Source organism: Leptidea sinapis, chromosome 38 (assembly GCF_905404315.1).
Source record: "Leptidea sinapis chromosome 38, ilLepSina1.1, whole genome shotgun sequence".
In the NCBI taxonomy this organism is placed as follows: Eukaryota; Metazoa; Arthropoda; class Insecta; order Lepidoptera; family Pieridae; genus Leptidea; species Leptidea sinapis.
In genome coordinates, this window is record NC_066302.1 from 2078133 (window position 1) to 2097282 (window position 19150).

Sequence of the window (19150 nt, forward strand, 5' to 3'; positions counted from 1 at the left end):
TTTGGTCGTCTCTTGTCTCTCGTCGTCTTTATGTTTTTGCAGTTTTCTCAATCAAATTAAAGAAATCTGCGAAGGGAAAATTTATCTTATCAATTAATTATTTATATTGTAGGAACCAATCAAAAATGTTTAGTCATAATATAATTTGCAGGTAAAGGATAAGAATATAAATAATTAATATTTACTATGTCTTAACAAAACCCTTCCTCAACTTCTTCCGTTCCACCTTGTCCTCTCCCTTAATTCCCGGCTACAGGATTTATTACGTATATTCTTAGTATTGTTTGCGATTGAAACTAATCATATAATGAATTAAAATGCTTTAATAGTGAATATCGGACATTATTGAATAGTCTAACCTCCATGAATCTAATGCAAAAAATAGGCATTACTTTTGAATTAAAATTTCAACAAGGTCTAAGTTCTAGAAAACGCGTGGATCCTCTAAAGTTTGAATAATTTCCGTAATGAATGTGTAGATTCATTATGACTTTCATTAAATTAATTGTTAAATATTATTATTTCAGTTTGAGCATTTCTTTAATAAAATAAATCATTATTCATTCAAATGAAATATAATACGTACTAAACATAATACGCTTTGATATTAATTATTGCTTCACTGAAATTCGGGTATAATTAAATTAAACTTGGTATTATAATGATACGATAGTTAAATATAATGTGCTTTGCAACATTCAATACGATATTTTTATTTATTTAGAGTATTATTTCCTTACATCTATACATTTAGGTATGTACTTATAAATTACTGTATTTATTTGTGTTAATATTTCACTATATATATAAATGAATTGCTGTTCGTTAGTCTCGCTAAAACTAGAGAAAGGCTGGACCGATTTGGTTAATGTTGGTCTTGAATTATTTGTGGAAGGCCAGAGTTAAAAGATGAATAAATAGGAAAATTCCCGGAAAAAAATTAATATATACAAAAATTTTGCTTTTGCTTTGATGTGTCCCCCGTGTTCAGAAATCAAATTGAAAGAATTGTTTTAAATGAATAACTAATTAGAATCTATATATCTTTGTAACGTCCTCAGGAGGTAAAAAATAAATTTAATTTTAGCAAACTATAGTCGGTAGATTAACCACAGTTGTTAACTAACTATCTACTTATCTGATTATTTTTATGTAGATTGATAAATCATAAGTTTTGTCAGAAATTTAATTTACGAACCTAACCATAATATTAGACATTTGACAACCAATATGTAGATTGATATTCTATGTCGATTGATACCTTAGATAAAGAGTGCATCCTTCTATTTTTGTGAGTGACGATTTCCGCTACGTGCGCGAGAACTTTCCTTTGTGATAGTGACATTTCAAGTTATGTGCAATTTTGTTGATCTTTTGTGATAATGCACTTTACTGCTAAGTGCGTGAGAACTTTTCTCACTTTGATAAATTACAGTTAACGATACCGAGGAGAAGTCGACCTGACTTAGATCGTTGCAGTCAATCAAATGTGCGAAGATCTACCTCATGTGCTAACCGCAATGATGCCCAGAGAGATCCAGATCAAGAAAATAGTCGTATTGATATGTCAGAATTGCGTTCTTTAGTGAGTGACAATGAAGTATAGGTATAGTATAGGTATCAAACACAACAACAGAGAGCACGACATAATGAAATTGAACGATTCCGCAGACGGAGTGCTCCTGTGATTCTGGAACGAGCTGCATTACACCATGATCCGGCAATAGATTATTGTGCCGACAAATCGGTAACAATTCGGGAAATGACAATAATTTGTAAATATTGGAAGGTGTTAAAATATAGTGACAAATCTACTGGATTATGTTGTGCTGGAGGCAAAGTAAAATTGCCACAATTGGTCCCACCACAGATCCTTTACGCTCTTTAGTTTCTGGGGTTAGAAATGATACTAAGCACTTCTTGGCCAACATTCAGAAATATAACAGCTGTTTTCGGATTACATCTATTTCTCATACCCGTAAATGATAAGGGTATTAAATAACCTACATATATTTTTATCAATATTTTTATTTTTGTTATATTATGATTCAGCCAGATTCAGCGTTAAAAAATACAAACCACTTCTAATTTTCACTGATATACGATCAACACCTATCGCGTATCGCGATTTTAATATTATTCTGTTCCAACCACAGAAATAGGGCTGCAAGATGGCAATCGAATATAATAATTATTGTAGTAAGTTACATTTTATGTACGATATATTTGGTAGGTCTGAGAATCAGTCGTCATCTATTTTCTTATACCCGAAAAACTTTAATTATTGATTTTTTTTCTTATTACTTTATATGGCAATACAACGTTTGCTGGGCCAGCTAGTTTTATATAAAAGTATTTTGTTAGTATTCTTATTATTTTAGATATATGTGTTCTTTGTATATGCCCAGCCCATTTCCATTTCCATTTGACCAGAGGGAGACCAATGCCAGATAGATTATGGGTAATGGTGAAGCAGTGATGTGTAAGCATTACTGTGTTTCGATCTGAAAGGCTACGGGGCCTTTCAGATCGAAACAGGCTAGTGAAATTACTGGGCAAATGAGACTTAACATCTTACGTCTCGAGGTGACGAGCGCGGTTGTAGTGCGGCTCAGAATTTGGGTTTTTCAATAATTTTGAGTGGCGCTGTATAACAGGTAGGGCGTTTCAATTACCATCAGCTGAACGTCCTGCTCGTCTCATCCCTTATTGTCATAAAAAATAATTAAAACTTTTAAATTCGTTACGTAAGCAACTATAAATATACAAATATTCAAATAAAACAGATAACGCGTCCGAAAAGAAACGAAACTATTCAAAATATCTATTTTGTATTTACAAAACGGATACGCATCAGATTTCATAAGACCCTTTAGTTACATATGTAGACGGGAAAATATTTTACGATGACTTGCTTAAATCTAAATAAGGTATGGAGTCACGTTCCTGAGAGCCCAACGAGCTTTGTTGGGATAAACGTATATCCCTAATCTCTTTATTATGTCAAACAAATCTATCCCAGCTATTTACTCAAGTAGAAAATCTTTACTAGGAAAAATATTGTAACTTTACACTAAGGTAGTGTTTTTCCATTATAATTTGTTTTATTAATATAAAGTAAATACTTTTTAATTTGATATATGATAGTCATTTAAATTAAGAACCATTTATAATTTTAATGCCAAACTTGTAATTAAAATCTTTCTTAGATTGAAGATTGGTCTCCTCAGTATCCATGTCTCCACTGCAAACCAACTAGATACCGCTCTACCTGAGAGCAATAGCTTTTTTTTAGGGCAACTATTAGATGCTTGTGTGCGTGGCATCTTGACACTAAATGGCATCTATCAAATTTTGCAACATACGCTTCGTGTTATTTTACATTGAAGTTAATGAAATACAAAAACTTACTGATGATGTGTGATCCCAGTGTCTTTCTTATTTGTTGTAGTATTATTGGAACGAAGTTCCTTACGGCAGGCTTGGAGGAGATAGGGATTTTGCTGCGGGACCGAACTGAAAAAAATGTGATAGTAAAACCGTGGAATAAAACCGTTAAATGAGACGTACGCAGGCGCGACATTCGTATACACAAGCGAGTAGTGTATAATACTCTTTCTATTGGACTTTATATTTCTTTATTATAATATAATATTTAAATATTATAAAAGTTATTTATAAACGAAGAAAAGCAAGGTTACTTTCAATACAGTTATTAATATATTCTTCAGACTGTACATTCTCTTTCGTAATTTTAGTGTCATAGCTGTTGTAATGCAATGTAAAATTGCATTACAACAGTAAAATAATATTTATTCAACTTCCAGGACAATCAGTGCGCGAAATTTAATTGAAAAATGACTTACTGTGTTAATATATTTATTATTTTTACGTATTTAAAATATATGTCATGTCAATCAAGAAAACCTACATAAAATTGAACACGATTTTTTTTTATAAATTGTGTCGATTCTACATTAGCCGAAGGAACTTCGTTCCTACCTGGTGTCCCACGACACCACATCTTTTATTTTTACGAAGTTTTACTACGCAACCCGTCATTTTAGTTTCACTTATTAGCAAAGTTTAACAGAATATGTGGTTCGACAACGTAAGACATTGTGCGAGACTGGCTCGAGTACACCCGCTTGGGCGTAGTGTTAGTTGCCGCACTTTGCAACTGCGCCTACGGTATCAAATAATTCTTCTAATTCTATTCTAATCTAAGAATTCTTTAAAAACGCATAATCAATTGTGAACCTGTTAAGTATTTTAAACTATAGCTCAGTTAGCTTTCGTTAAATTTCTCATGATTTGTACGATTATTAGAAGTATTTTTACGATTTGCATTATAAAAAAGAAGCATCAATCGATAAGAGAGTATTAAGAAATTTTTATTTTTATTTTATAATAGGATACACTTGATGTTAATTATGCAAATATAATTAATAATAAAATATTTTGAATCGATCGACGACGTCATAGCCTAGTGGTTGAGAAGCAACGACCTCGAGCTGAGAGTATCTATTTTGATCCCCGTAGTTGCTCCTTTTCGCTACACGGTTTTTGCACCTTACACGAATATAAAAATAATAATATTGACACACATTTTACACAAATTATCTTGCCCCAAGTTAAGCATATATAGCCTGTGTTATGGGTTACAAGACAATGATATATTTAATACAATATACTTGCTAACCATACATATTATATTCATATAAACATACATAAATACATTTAAACATCCATGACTCGGAAACAAACATCCATATTGATCATATAAATGCTTGCACCTACCGGGATTCGAACCCGGGACCTCTAGCTTAGTAGGTAGGATCGCTAACCACTCGGCTATACAGGTCGTCGTATACAATATAGCATTTGAGTCACCTGCGTTAAATCTTTCAACCATTTCACGGCACCAATGAATACGGGGTTTTAGGCCTCTGTTAAATTATGATGATACTGGGCAGAAAGATTCCTGATCGCTAAAAGTTTTGTATTTTGTACAATCGTAATATGTCGATATAAAGTAGTTGTATGTCAGTGTAAGTCGTATATTTAATCACAAATGAGAAAATCAGACTTATCTAACGATTTATATAAATACTAGCTGACCCAGCAAACGTTGTATTGCCGATATTAAAATCGCGATACAAAAGTAACTGTTGATCGTAGATGGGTGAAAATTTGAAGTTGAATGTATTTTTTAATGCTGACTCATAATCAAAAAATTAAAAAAAAACTTCGTATGGATCACCCTTGACATTTAGGGGGATGAAAAATAGATGCTGTTCGATTCTCAGACCTACCCAATATGCACTCAAAATTTCATGAGAATCGGTCAAGCCGTTTCAGAGGTGTTCAATGTTTAACACCATGACACGAGAATTTTATATATTAGATTTTATCTTTAATAAACTATATTGAAAACAATTTATTATTTAAAAAAAAAGAAGAATAACAATTTAATAAGGATATTCCCGCTCAAGGATTAATTAAGGTGACAAGCAACAGTATGATGTGAACCAGGTTGTATAGAAAATATGTTGCACCTCATATCTCTTTACTTTTGCATTACAAATTAGGTAATTGTGATGATGTTAGTAGCAAAATATAATAATAATAACAATATTGACACACTTTTACACAAATTATCTCACCTAAAATTAGGCATAGTCTGTACTATGGGTTGCAAGACAACGATATATTTAATACAATATACTTAAACATACATACATATTATAATATATAACATATCTTTGAAGCCATGGATAACGCCTGCAATAAATATAATAAATATGCAAATTAAACTGAGATTAAACCCACAGAGTCTTATTCTAAAATTAACCTACAAACGTTTCCGAAATTATTGCACACCTCATAAAGAAGCTTAAAATAAAATACAACAGAGATCAAATAAATAAGTCCCTAAGACACCCTAGAGCTCTCTGGAGTACTATAAATGAAATAACTCATTATAAGCCTCCTAAAACTAAAAACATCGAGCTACTTAATATTACTCCTGACCCACAAAACTCAGTAAATCTGATTAATAGAATATTTGTTGAAAATGGACAAAAGCTGGCTAAAACAATTATTGAGCAAACTGGCTCCTACCAAAGTCCCTCTGTACATCATTTTCATTCATCTTCTTTTGTACTACTTACTGATACTGAAGAGATCATCAGCATACTTATGAGTCTTGACTCTAGAAGCGCTCCTGGCTGGGACGGAATTTCAACGAAATTTCTAAAGCTCTCTAAAGATTACTTGATTACTTATAACAAGATTGGCTAATCTCTGCTTTAAATCAGGTATTTTTCCTGAGTGGTACTAAAACTGATGTAAACAATTATAGACCTATCTCTGTATTGTCTGCTATTTCAAAAATAATAGAAAAAATAATTAACAATAGACTTCTTAAATACTTCAATAAATATAATATTATTTCTAATTGTCAATATGGCTTTAGAAAAGGTGTTTCCACACAAGACGCAATTTTAGGATTAACAAAAACTATAGTAAGAGAAGTGGACAAGGGCAATAAAGCATCTCGCAGTTTTCCTAGATTTAAAAAAGGCCTTTGACACAGTTTCTATTCCCATTCTTGTGCGCAGATTGGAGGGCCTGGGCATTCGTGACAAAGCCCTATCTCTCCTAGACAGCTACCTAAATGACCGAATACAGGAAGTTAAGGTTGACCTATACCACAGCACAGTGGAAAATGTGAAATTTGGCTTACCGCAGGGCAGTGTCCTTGGCCCGACACTCTTTTTAATCTATATTAACGACCTATGTAACCTCCAGATCGACGGGGCGAGTATATTCACTTATGCTGACGACACAGCCATTGTTTTCTCTGGTCTCTCGTGGGAAGCCGTACAGAGGAAGGCTGAGATGGGCCTTGAAAGAGTCTCAAATTGGCTAAACCAAAATCTATTGTCACTCAATATATCAAAAACAAACTATATATGTTTCTCTCCACATGACAGATACCAGCCCGTTCAAGACTTCTATATCAGAATCCATTCATGCTCCAACCCACACGATTTGAATTGTAATTGTCCCTCCATAGAAAAGGTGAATTGTACCAAATATCTCGGCATCCTGATTGACTAAAGGTTAAGTTGGCATTCCCAAATCGAACTGGTCATAACCAGGGTGAGAAAACTTATGTGGATTTTTAAAACTCTGCGGCACGTTATGCATATAGCACAGTCCTTAATAAAATATACATCGCTTTGGCTCAATCAGTGATCACCTACTGCATCCCGGTATGGGGCGGTGCAACTAAGATAAGCCTCTTAGAATTGGAAAGAGCTCAAAGACCACTTCTCAAGGTCATGTACTTCAAACCTTTAAGATTTCCAACTGATTCACTCTATTTGACTTGTAATCTTATGACAATTAGGAAACTTTATGTTCTTAACATCATTTCAGCCGTCCACAAGTCACTTCCGCTAGATCACGCCAAATTGATCAGTAGAAGAAATGATAAAGTAGCAGATACCATTACTGATCGCACTACTTTTGCTGAACGACAGTTTAGCTGTCAATCAGTGTTCTTATATAATAAAATAAATCGTGTCCTCAATATATATCCTATGACATTACATCTATGCAGAAAAGCTTTAAATAATTGGCTAACTTGTCTTGCTTATGATGAAGTGGAAAATCTTCTGATCAGACTGACATGATAAACACACGCATTGCATAGATGGACCCAATCAAAGGTCCAAATCAAACCCACATCCACACACTCACTCACTCACTCACTCACACACACACACACACACACACACACACACACACACACACACACACACACACACACACACAATTAATTGTAAATTGTAAAATTAATCATTTCTGTTTATTTCTATATTGTTTACTAAATAAAAAGTTATCTGCTAAAGAAGTTGCGAGATATTCCCAATACAAGTGTCCTAAGACAACTAACTGGGAAGTCTCAACCACTAAAAAATGTATATGTAATCTTTGAAATAAACGAAATTTATTTATTTATTTATTTATTATAAACATCCATGACTCGGAAAAAAAACATCCATATTCATAATATAAATGTTTGCACCTACCGGGATTCGAATCCGGGACCTTTAGCTTAGTAGATAGGGTCGCTTTCATGTTTCTTAACATCACCTGCTGTTGATATGTTTTCACCTGGATATTAATTCAGAAGACAGGAAAGCTTACAAATCGAGTAGGATATTATGATGCGGCAATGGACTATGGTTTCAACATATTCGAGATATGGAGACAATATGTCGTGATAGTAATATATAACGAATTGTATAATTTATAAAAACACTAGTGTACGTAATTTTTTTTTTACTGAAGTCGAAGACGAACGAGCGGATGGGTCACATTTTGTTTCAACACCAGAGTAATCACAGGAGCTTTGCCGGCTTTTACAAAGGTAAACGCGCTGTTTTTGAAGGTTTCTTTTATGAAAATAAGAGACGAGACGAGAAGGACGTTCAGCTGATAGTAATTGATACGCCACTCAGGATTCTTGAAAAACCCAAAAAATTCTGAGCGGCACCACAATTGCGCTCGTCACCTTGAGACATAAGATGTTAAGTCTCATTTGCCCAGTAACTACACTAGCTACGCCGCCCTTCAGACCGAAACGCAGTAATGCTTACACATCACTGCTTCACGGCAGAAATAGGCGCCGGCCGTTGTGGTACCCATAATCTAGCCGGCATCCTGTGCAAAGGAGCCTCCACTAGTTACAAGAAAAAATGGTGAAAACATCATTTATACAATTTTTTTTAATGAATTCAAATTTGGAACACGTTTATTATGTAAGAAACCTCTGTGACAAAAATCTGTTAGGGAGATGGTAAGTGGTACATTAAAATGTCCAACACACACTACATCTTAAAACCGTTTCATACACGCAGTTGAAACCGCGGGGCACAACTAATCATGAATAAATGATTAATTATCTTCTATTGTTACAATTAGAATATTCAAGCTTTACCAAACGTTATTTATTTCATTTTCTCATAATTCATTTCCTCATAATTCATATCTGACTTGATAATTATGCTAACAGTATTGTAGCTGGTAATTGTTGTCTCAAACAAAATATTGATAACATAATGACTAGATCCGTTTACACAAATTGTTATGTTTTTAAAGTGATAACCCTCACTTCTAGGATTAATTACACATATAAAATTTGAAAACAAAATTTTATGAACGATGCGTGCACTCTCCCGACTCAGGCAACCGCTCGAGTGACGTATTGTTGATAAAATCTTGTAACTGACTTGAGAAGTCGCTCTTGGAAATCCAAGCAATTTGTTTCACATTAACATACAATATCCGGACGACCGAGCCTTGCTCGGATTTTTAAGAATGTACAAAACTTGAACAAAAATAATACCAATAGGACATCTGGATTCGAACCGGGGTCTTCTGCTTTCCGGATCACCCAATGTCCCATCTGAGCTATAATAGTCTTGTATATAGTGGCGAAATTTACCTTTGTATTCTAATGTTATTGTAGCTGTTTCTCATTCAAACATGGATAAAACCATTTTTTCTAAATTGAAACCTAGCTAGATCGATTTATCACCCCCGAAATCCCCCGCATACTTAATTTTATGAAAATCGTTGGAGCCGTTTCCGAGATTCAGATTATATATATATTTATATATATATAATCTGAATCTCGGAAACGAGCAATTCTTGTATATATATACAAGAATTGCTCGTTTAAAGATATAAGATTAGCTTATTTACTTATATAAACACTAGCGGGCCCGACAGACGTTGTTCTGTTATGAAAAAAAAAACTCTTGCGGATGAAATTTGTTTGATTTCGAGATATCGTGATGAGTGACTATATACGTGGAAATCTCTTATATATATATATAGATAAATAATGGTAACATGATGTGAATCTTTATACTTACTTAAATTGTTACTTTCCCAAACATCAAACCGCTTATTATTAAAAAAAAATAACACTATTCATTCATCTCCGTGTTTTGTTTATTTATTGTGTAATAATTAAACCATACATAATTTATACGTCTAGATAGAGTCTTTTGCTGCTAGACAACCGATGAAAACAGGCCAGATTTAATACTGTAGTGTTCGTGACAAGCTACGATTTACACTCGTGATTTGTATGACGTTTTGTGTTAGTGTGCGTGAATGGCACACAAATTTTAAAGTGTCTCCCGCGCCAACTATTCAGCTTAGAAAAAAAATTATTGTAGAAACCTTAATATAATTTATGAAGACCTATCCACGTATGGATTTGACGAAAAAAAAATTGAGTTTCAGTTCTAAGTATGGGGAATCCCCAAAATGGTTTTTTCTTTTTTTTGTGCAAAAATCTTAATGCGGTTCATATAATACATCTAATTACCATATTTCAGTTATATACAGTTTAGTTCTTAGTTCTTATAGTTTCGGAAAAAAGTGGCTGTGACATACGGACCGCTAGACAGACAGACAGACATTACGAATTCTTAAGTGTTCCGTTTTTTGCCATTTGGCTACGGAACCATAAAAAACCCATACCTGCAGAATCAGCAATGAACTCTAATACAAGTCACTCTTTAACTTTAATTTTAACTATGCCAAGTAATACGATGGTGTAACATATTCCGCTGTCTATGTTGAAGTCAGCGTTACTGTTAACTTTAAATTTGACTTTAACTATAGCAGCTAATATGATGCAACCTGGGCTTAATCTCACAAGCCCAGTCATTTTAACTAGTTGCAGCGCCTTTCAAACCATAAAATAATAAAGTTTGCACCTTACTGCTTCACGGTAGAAATGTGATTTATTTAGTAAATCAAATCAGAAACACTTTATTCATGTAGATCACGGAAATAACACTCATGAATTTCAAAAAATAATATTTTTTCTTATTGAATCTACCGCTACTTCGTAAAGGGTTGAGCTAATGAGAAGAAGTAGCAAGAAATTCATTGCAACTCTTTTATACCAAGGTTTACATTTTCATCGTTTTACAAATCATTTCAATTACAATATAATTTGTAAAGTGATGCAACAAACATACTCAAACGTCATTGCGTGACACGATTAAGTCAAAAAAGTTATTCAGTACAGTAGCTACATCATCCACACACACCGTAAATAAATAAAGAGCAATTCATTCATTCATAACAACCTGTGTATAGCCGAGTGGTTAGCGATCCTACCTTTTAAGCTAGACCCGGGACGGGTTCGAATCCCGGTAGGTGCAAGCATTTATATGATGAATATAGATGTTTGTTTCCGAGTCATGGATGTTTAAATGTATTTATGTATGTTTATATGAATATATATATGTTTAAGTAAGTATATTGTATTAAAAATTTCATTGTATTGTAACCCATAACACAGGCTATATATGCTTAACTTGGGGCAATATAATTTGTATAAAAAGTATGTGAATATTATTATTATTATTATCATTGAGCATTTTATAAGCGATTATATATATAACAAATATTTATATATAGTATTCAAAATATAGCAACTCTATTAAATTCGGTAAATATTTCAATGTGTATTTTCTTGTAAATAACAACTAAAATTTGTGAAAACGTATCAATCACGTATCAGTTCGTAGTCTAATTGGTCTGTTGAAAACTTAGATAATAAATCCGTCTAGATAGAGTCGCTTTTTGTTAAACAACCGGTAAAACCAGGCCAGGAATATTAATTTAGTGTGCGTGACAAGCTACGTCTTACACTCGCGATTTGTATGATAAAGTGTGAGTGTACGTGAATTGCTCTAAATAGAGGCTAATTCTAAACACACTTTTTTTCTACGTTTTCACAGCTGTAGTCTATCTAGATTTCTAGACATATAAACGATCTAAGGATGAAAAATTTTTTATGGATTTCTTACCATTGTTAAGCGATTAAGGCTCTATCGTAAATCCTATTACTCCACTGCTGAATATCTAAATGATCGGACAGCCTGGGACTAGATTGTGATTATTTTAAAGCGATAGAAATGACTGTACAATATTGTATATTTTTATTGAAAAGAGCGCAAAAAAAGAATGCTGGGAGAGTTTCTTGCGCCGCTTCTTCTCTCTCAGAGCGCCATTTGTTTCTAAAGCGGTAGTAGTATCTAGGAGTTATTAGAAATAACATCAAAAAGAATTCTAAAGGAATCAATTTTGAGAAAATTAATGCCTTTATGCCTTTATTATGTAATATATCTTTTACAATATATATCTTCGCATATTAACATATAATAATTATTCCTTTGTATAGTATTCCTCTTGCTTCATTGCCAAAGGAAAACAAATAAGTTGAATTCTATAGGTTTGGTCTTTTAAAAAGTAATGTACATGATCTGTTTTATAAAGATCATTTAACTTAATATTGAAAAGGTTCAAGAAATTCAGTGTTACTTTACAGAATTTTTTTTGACACACTTTTTTACACAAATTATCTAGCCCCAAATTAGGCATATATAGCGAGTGTTGTGGGTTGCAAGACAACGATATATTTAATAAAATATACTTACTTAAACATACATATATACATATAGACATCCACGACTCGGAAACAAACATCCATATTCATCATATTAATGCTTGCACCTACCGGGATTCAAGCCCGGGACCTCTAGCTTAGTAAGTAGGATCGCTGACAACTCGGCTATACAGGTCGTCAAACGAATGACAAAACATATTGTAAAAAAAAAGTTTATTATAAAAAAATTACAACAGAATTTTAAGAATGTAATAATTGTGATGAAAAATATTATAATTTATGACAGTACTCTAATCTAGCTTTAATTTCACAAATTTTACTTAGAAAATAATAGAGACAGCTCGTCCAATTAATTTTTAATTAAAAATGGCCATCTCAGAATGATTAAATTCACGTTGTAAGCCCGTCAGAGAAGGAAATGGAGGATTGGGCTTGCTTCCATAGAATTGGTTCTAGACGCCAGAAAGTTCCTTGAAAATTAAATTTTTTCGTACGCATTGCGTCGAATAGCATAGTTTTTTTATGGAAAAGGAAGATAAACGAGCGTACGGCTCATCTAGAATAAAATGATCATCGCCGCCCACGTTCTCCTGCAACACCAGAGGAGCGTCGCCGGCCTTTAAGGAAGGTGAAACACTGCACAAGGAAGCTTATTACACAGCTTTGTAGTACGTCGAAGAAAGTTCTTTGAACACCGCACTGTGCGGGACCGCAAACATCCAGATGGTGGGGATGATATTCTAATCTGTGGCGTGTCATGCGAAGGTGGAATTAGGCGGAAGGATCAGATGCAACAGCTCTTCGGAACACCGTGATAAATGCGATAGATGATATCATAGTTTGTATCTTTCTTTGTTGATATCTGGTATTCGACATGGATACCTTCAAAAAAAGCCCGTACATCCTCCTTCAAGGCCGATAACGCTCCTGTGATTCCTCTGTTGTTGCAAGATAATGTGGGCGGCGAAGATCACTTAACACCTGGTGACCCGTACGCTCGTTTGTGCTTCTTTTCCATAGAAAAAATAACTAAAATATAGTACAGGTAAGGTATGAAATATCAATGACATTTTCTTCTTCTTTATGTGCCTCTTCAACTATTAAGGTTGGCTGTCAGTTTATTCATATTTATTCCTTCTCCGATAAAATCATTAATTAAATTCATATGTAAATTGGATCTGAGGCACGCAAAATAATAATTGATAAGTTGGAATCTTATTGTTTATATAATTCTGTTTTTAAAAGAAGATAGTTACTTGACATAATTCTGATATTGGGTTATTAATACCTACCTGTATATTATATTACCTTTGTAAAGTAACTTGTTCACCATAAAATAATAAATATTTCATGCATTGCCTAAAATCCTGAGGTATTCCAAAAACAGCCTAGATATTGCACAGAAAACCTGAAAAGTACAGATTTCTGGTAACATATATGTCGGCTACAAGAACTTTTCAGAAGGGCATACTAACAGATTTTTGACAGATTGCATAAGCCATAGATCGTATTCTGTTCTGACCAAGAACGTGGTATGTACACCGAGAACTGACAACCGGTCAATTCAATATAGGAGAGCTTGTTTAAAAGGGTTGATGATGGCGGAAGAATCTAGAAATCTGTGTCGGTTGGTGGCAATAATTGGATTCGTGATTTTTTTTGCAATTTCTGTCAAATTGAACAGATAATATAATATTCCCATATCATACCATAGTTGAGTTTGCATCACCACCACAAATTTAAGGACTACCAAACTTTGACTGTTTCAAAGGCTATATATTGTATATGTACGTTATTGCAATGACTACAAAATTATAAGGTTAATATGTTTTTTAAATTATTTATTCAAAAACCATTTATATTATTGATAAGGTCAGCTATATACTCGTATATGTTTTGACGTTATAAAAATATTCTTGAAATTACCTATATAATATTGTAAGAATTAACATATTATTATGCGAATTAATTTTACATGTAGTTAAATTAAACTATTATAACATTAAATGCGTGGATTTTTTTTTACATTATCAATGGGATTCAAGTTTTGAATATATTATTTAAATATAAAGCGTTATAAATATATACAAATCATATTACGTTGCTTAACTGAAAAACACTCTTCTAAAACCTAAACTCGAAGTTAGGTCTAGGTGTATATTTTGAAAAAATATAAATTTATCAAGATTCCATAAATCGATATATCACATACACAAATTGTTTTAATTAACGAAATAGCATCATAATTTATACAGGTATTAAAAATACAAGGTAAATACAAAAGCTATAAAAGTTCAAAACTTACCCTTAAATTTACATCCACACATTAAACACAACACAATTAAATTCAAGAGTAGAATACTTCATGGAGTATTTAAAAGTTAACTTACACGCACAAAAAGTTCTGTAACACTAGAATTAAGTATACGATCCTTTAGCACAATCACGGAACCGAACGTACGAAAGATAAATAGTCCGAGGGGTAAACCGGATAAAGTCGCTCCAACCGGACGGCGAGCGGCCAATTACTGAAGCCATCGCGGGAGCCCGCGCTAAAATAGAGATCGCGCATGCGCCGACTAAATTAACAGTAGAAAAGCTTGTGAACGAATATTCATAAGTTAGTTTTTGGTTTTGTTTCGACAGATGTTATTCGTGATTCTTTGTATAACTTTACATTTATTACATTTTTTCAATCAAATAATGAATTTATTTCATGTTAACATAATATTATATTGGCCTGCTTAGATTTTGCCTTTAGTATATAATGATATGATAAGTGGCAAGTATTCGAGATCGGATCGATGCCTTTGAGATGTGGTGCTGGAGGAAGATGCTTCAAATCCCTTGGACAGCATTCCGCACCAACCAATCCATCCTTAACACTCTAGGTGTAAAAACCAGACTCTCATCCATCTACCCCCGCAGAATCTTAGAGTTCTTTGGACATATCGCCAGAAAAGATGGCCACAGCCTCGAACAACTGATGGTTACTGGGAAGGTAGACAGACCACGCCCCAGAGCTCGCAGCCCTTTAAGATCTGAGAGTCTGACCAAATCCACACATCTCTGGATGGTCTCATAGCGGACTCAGAGAAATCACGACCCTCAGCTATGAGGAATACGACATGAGGAGGAGATGGTATTAGAGGGTAAGTATTAGTTACTATCCGACGATCTGGAAGCTTAAGAAAGTTAACTAACCCCTATTAGTTCAGTTACACTTACACTTACTTACTTCACACTTACCTAGGGCGAGATAAGTTTATTTAAATCTTGTTAACCTTCACTTGGGGCCATTTTTTACTGGCAATGTTTTATCGTAAATAGTAAATATTATAAAACTTCAAACTTTTACTAAAATTATAAAAAAAAACAAATAACTACATTTTATCAACAAAAATGTACCTGTTTACATCCTGGCAACCTATTGTTGTTGCGGTTGACTGAGGAGCTGGCAACCATATTTTTTTTTTCAATTCTTTACATAATTTCCTTTAAAATGACGCACAATTTATTAAAAAAAACATATGGGTGCAATTTACATCAGACAATTAATTACAGGTACTTGCAGCCAAATTTTTATAGGCAACCTATGAGTAATTTATACATTGCTTACTGCCAAAACGTGCATTTAAAATGAGATTAATCAATAAAACACGTACCAGGAGAAACAAGCGGTGGGATCTTGGAATATTATGACTAGAAGTTACACGAACACAAAAATATGTCCTCTATATTGTTACAGATCACGTCCTTATGTCATCTTTGTTTTCAACTGCCTGTCTTATATTTTAACACATAACTGTATGAAAACAAACAGGCTCTCCCAATGATATTGACTTCAGTGCCTATTCAGTTATGAAGGTCAGTCTCACAAATTGTGAATACCGGTAAATGCAGAAGCTATGGCATGCAACTTCAAGGAAAACTTTTTTATGGACGCCGAGGTAAATATGCCTTTGCTTCCTTAAGGATTAGTCGGTAAAATGCTATTCTAAGTAGTTCCATCAGATGCAGCGATTTACTGAGGTCAATAGACACTATTATGAAAAGACATTCCCGACTCGTGGTCACAACAGTTTGTCACACCACTACGAGTAAGTTTTTCCTCGTCGTCACTCCCAGGATTTTAATACACCCTGTTGGTAATTGATATAGGTTATGTGTCAATTTCAATTGTCGTGATCTCAATATTCTCATTATCTAAAGGTAAAGAATGATTATGATCAGTAAATTCTTTTTCCTCGTCTTCACACCACGGGTTTTACTACACCTTTTATATCTTAACGTAAGTGCAATAAGTACAATCTGTCAAAATAGGCAAAGATATATAACTTTTATACTTAGGTATATTAATTAACGTAGTATTTTCATAAAATTTCCCAAAAGATATAATTAATAAGTATGCTCGTTTGCGTATTAAGTAATGACCAATGTATCTTTTTAATTTGTCTCTTTTTCCTTGGGCTTTTTCAATGTCCATTTTCATGTCCTCTTTTATGACAGTTAACAATTTATTAACTGTCACATAATTTATGTTAGTTATTTTGTTTAGTGAAGAGTGCCAACTTTAACAACAACGCATGTAGTGTTATGCCCTGCTTTTCTGCACTCGATTCTTGGCATAGACTCGACTGAAGTAGTTACCACCACTTTCAGTTCATTTAATGATAAGGCAGCTTTATTTTTAGAATCATCTTGTTTGCCGTCAGACTTATGCTCAACTTCTTTAAAAGTTTGAAGTATTGTCCTGCTCTATTTATGTTTCTTTGAAGCCATTTTTGCTTTTCCTTTCATAAGACCACGGAACAGGAAATCGTTAGAGATTTCAAGACCCATTTTTCTGATTCTAGGTTAGGCATTAAGGGTGAGTATTGTTGAATGCGGTGTTGTCGTATGCAAATGGTTTTTTGTGGTTAAAATGCAATTTATAGACTTCTATGTGAAACCCTGTGAAAATTATTTCATGTAATAGCTGGGAGAAAAACAAAAACTTGGATAGGACACAAGATTCTTTTAATGTATGATCGATAAATCTCGAAGCTTCTAGCCAGAAGCACAGTGGAGAATCTATCCACACCAAAAAGGAATTTTTTAATCGTTTTTAAGTCATGATACTACATTAATTAATGCTTTAATCATTAATTTTAGTCATGAGTTGCAATAAAAATGCAATTTTCAAATACAATACCTATTTTGAATGTTCCCAAATGTTTTAGATAACCAATGCTATCTTTACACTCTAAAAAAATACAACCATAACAGCGCTAAAAACGAAATTATATTGTAAAAATAATAAATTTCTAGAACGGTCACAAACATTTTCTCAAGCGACCCCACTTTTACAACTCGTAGATAAGACTAATCCGTCCGCATAAAATGTAATTGGACGAAACAAGGAGATTCCTATTAGTTCATCGGGGCTAAAATTAATCCTGAGGACATCTTTAAATTGTTCAAAGCTTGAACATTCATTCCCTTTTATCAGAACGATTGTACAAAACCACTCAACCCTTTTAAAGCCCAATTCGAAATGCGTCCGGTCGTTAGTAGACATTAATGGAATCCAGTCGGTTATTCTGCCGTGAAAATAACAAGTATTTTGGCTCATCCCTCGTGAACAACAAGAACCGTTGGCAGCTTGCAGATGCTTCGGCTTGATTCATTTGCTAAGATTGTGGAGCGAAAAACAATGCTTGGCACAATTAGGATTAGTATTACGACAGTCACTGGTAATATATGGCTTGTGGTATCTGAGAAAACGTTAGTAATCGTGTTTACTCGCTATGAGTTTCTACTGTGGAGTAGTTTACTTTAGTTCTACATACATACAATGAAGTTTTTCTCTGACAGTTCTCAGATATTATGGACATCCATTTGCCACGATCTTGACATACTTGTCTGGTATCTCCCAAATGTTCAAAAATGTCAGTAGTTCAGGTTTATTAAATACTGCATTGATAATTGTCTGCATTCAGTATCCGATTTATAACGCGTTTTCTATTCATACTTAAATTGGGGCGCTATAACGTGCGCTGCTGGTTGTAGTCTATAATAGAGCTCTCTTGTTGCTTGACTTTACTTGGATCTAAATTGATAAGATGTACATTTAAGGTTTTAACTCTAGAGCCCAACGTAAGCCTGCCCTCGCTGCTACACAGCCGCAGTACCGTGTGCCGTGGTCCGCAATACCCATTATTTAAATATTTAAATAATAATAATTAATAATAGTCCCAGTTAATAACGTACTAAATAGAAAAGTCGTCTATATACGAAGAGTATACTCTTAGTTATTAGTACTAAAATTCCATCGAAATGTTAGGAGGAAATTTAAAGAAACTAAATGCTTATTGATACAAATTACTTAGAATTATAAAATAATATAAAGATGCCAGTGAAACAGATCTATTACCTAGGTGCCCGTTTCTTTTTTGCAAAATAGTGTAATATTATTCAAGACATCAATGAGATTTTCATATTGAAATCTAAATAATCATCATAATGTTCCCGTCACGACACTTATTTGTTTGCGTTACCCACTTCGAAGCTCCGCCAGAACATCTTCTTCCAAAGGAGATTCGGATATTAACTGTTACACGCAGCTCTGATACGTGTTTGAATATTTAATGTTTCGAG

At 33.6% G+C, this 19150-nt stretch overlaps 1 protein-coding gene across 1 annotated transcript in view; it reads right to left on the bottom strand.

Moving 5' to 3' along the window:
* LOC126975889 (nephrin-like) overlaps positions 1-15007 on the bottom strand; it is a 291725-nt gene extending 276718 nt beyond the window's left edge. The window contains exon 1 of the mRNA XM_050823989.1: positions 14817-15007. The gene's annotated coding sequence lies outside the window, so the exon portion shown is untranslated. The remainder of the gene's footprint in view (positions 1-14816) is intronic.
* Positions 15008-19150: the final 4143 nt, after the last annotated feature.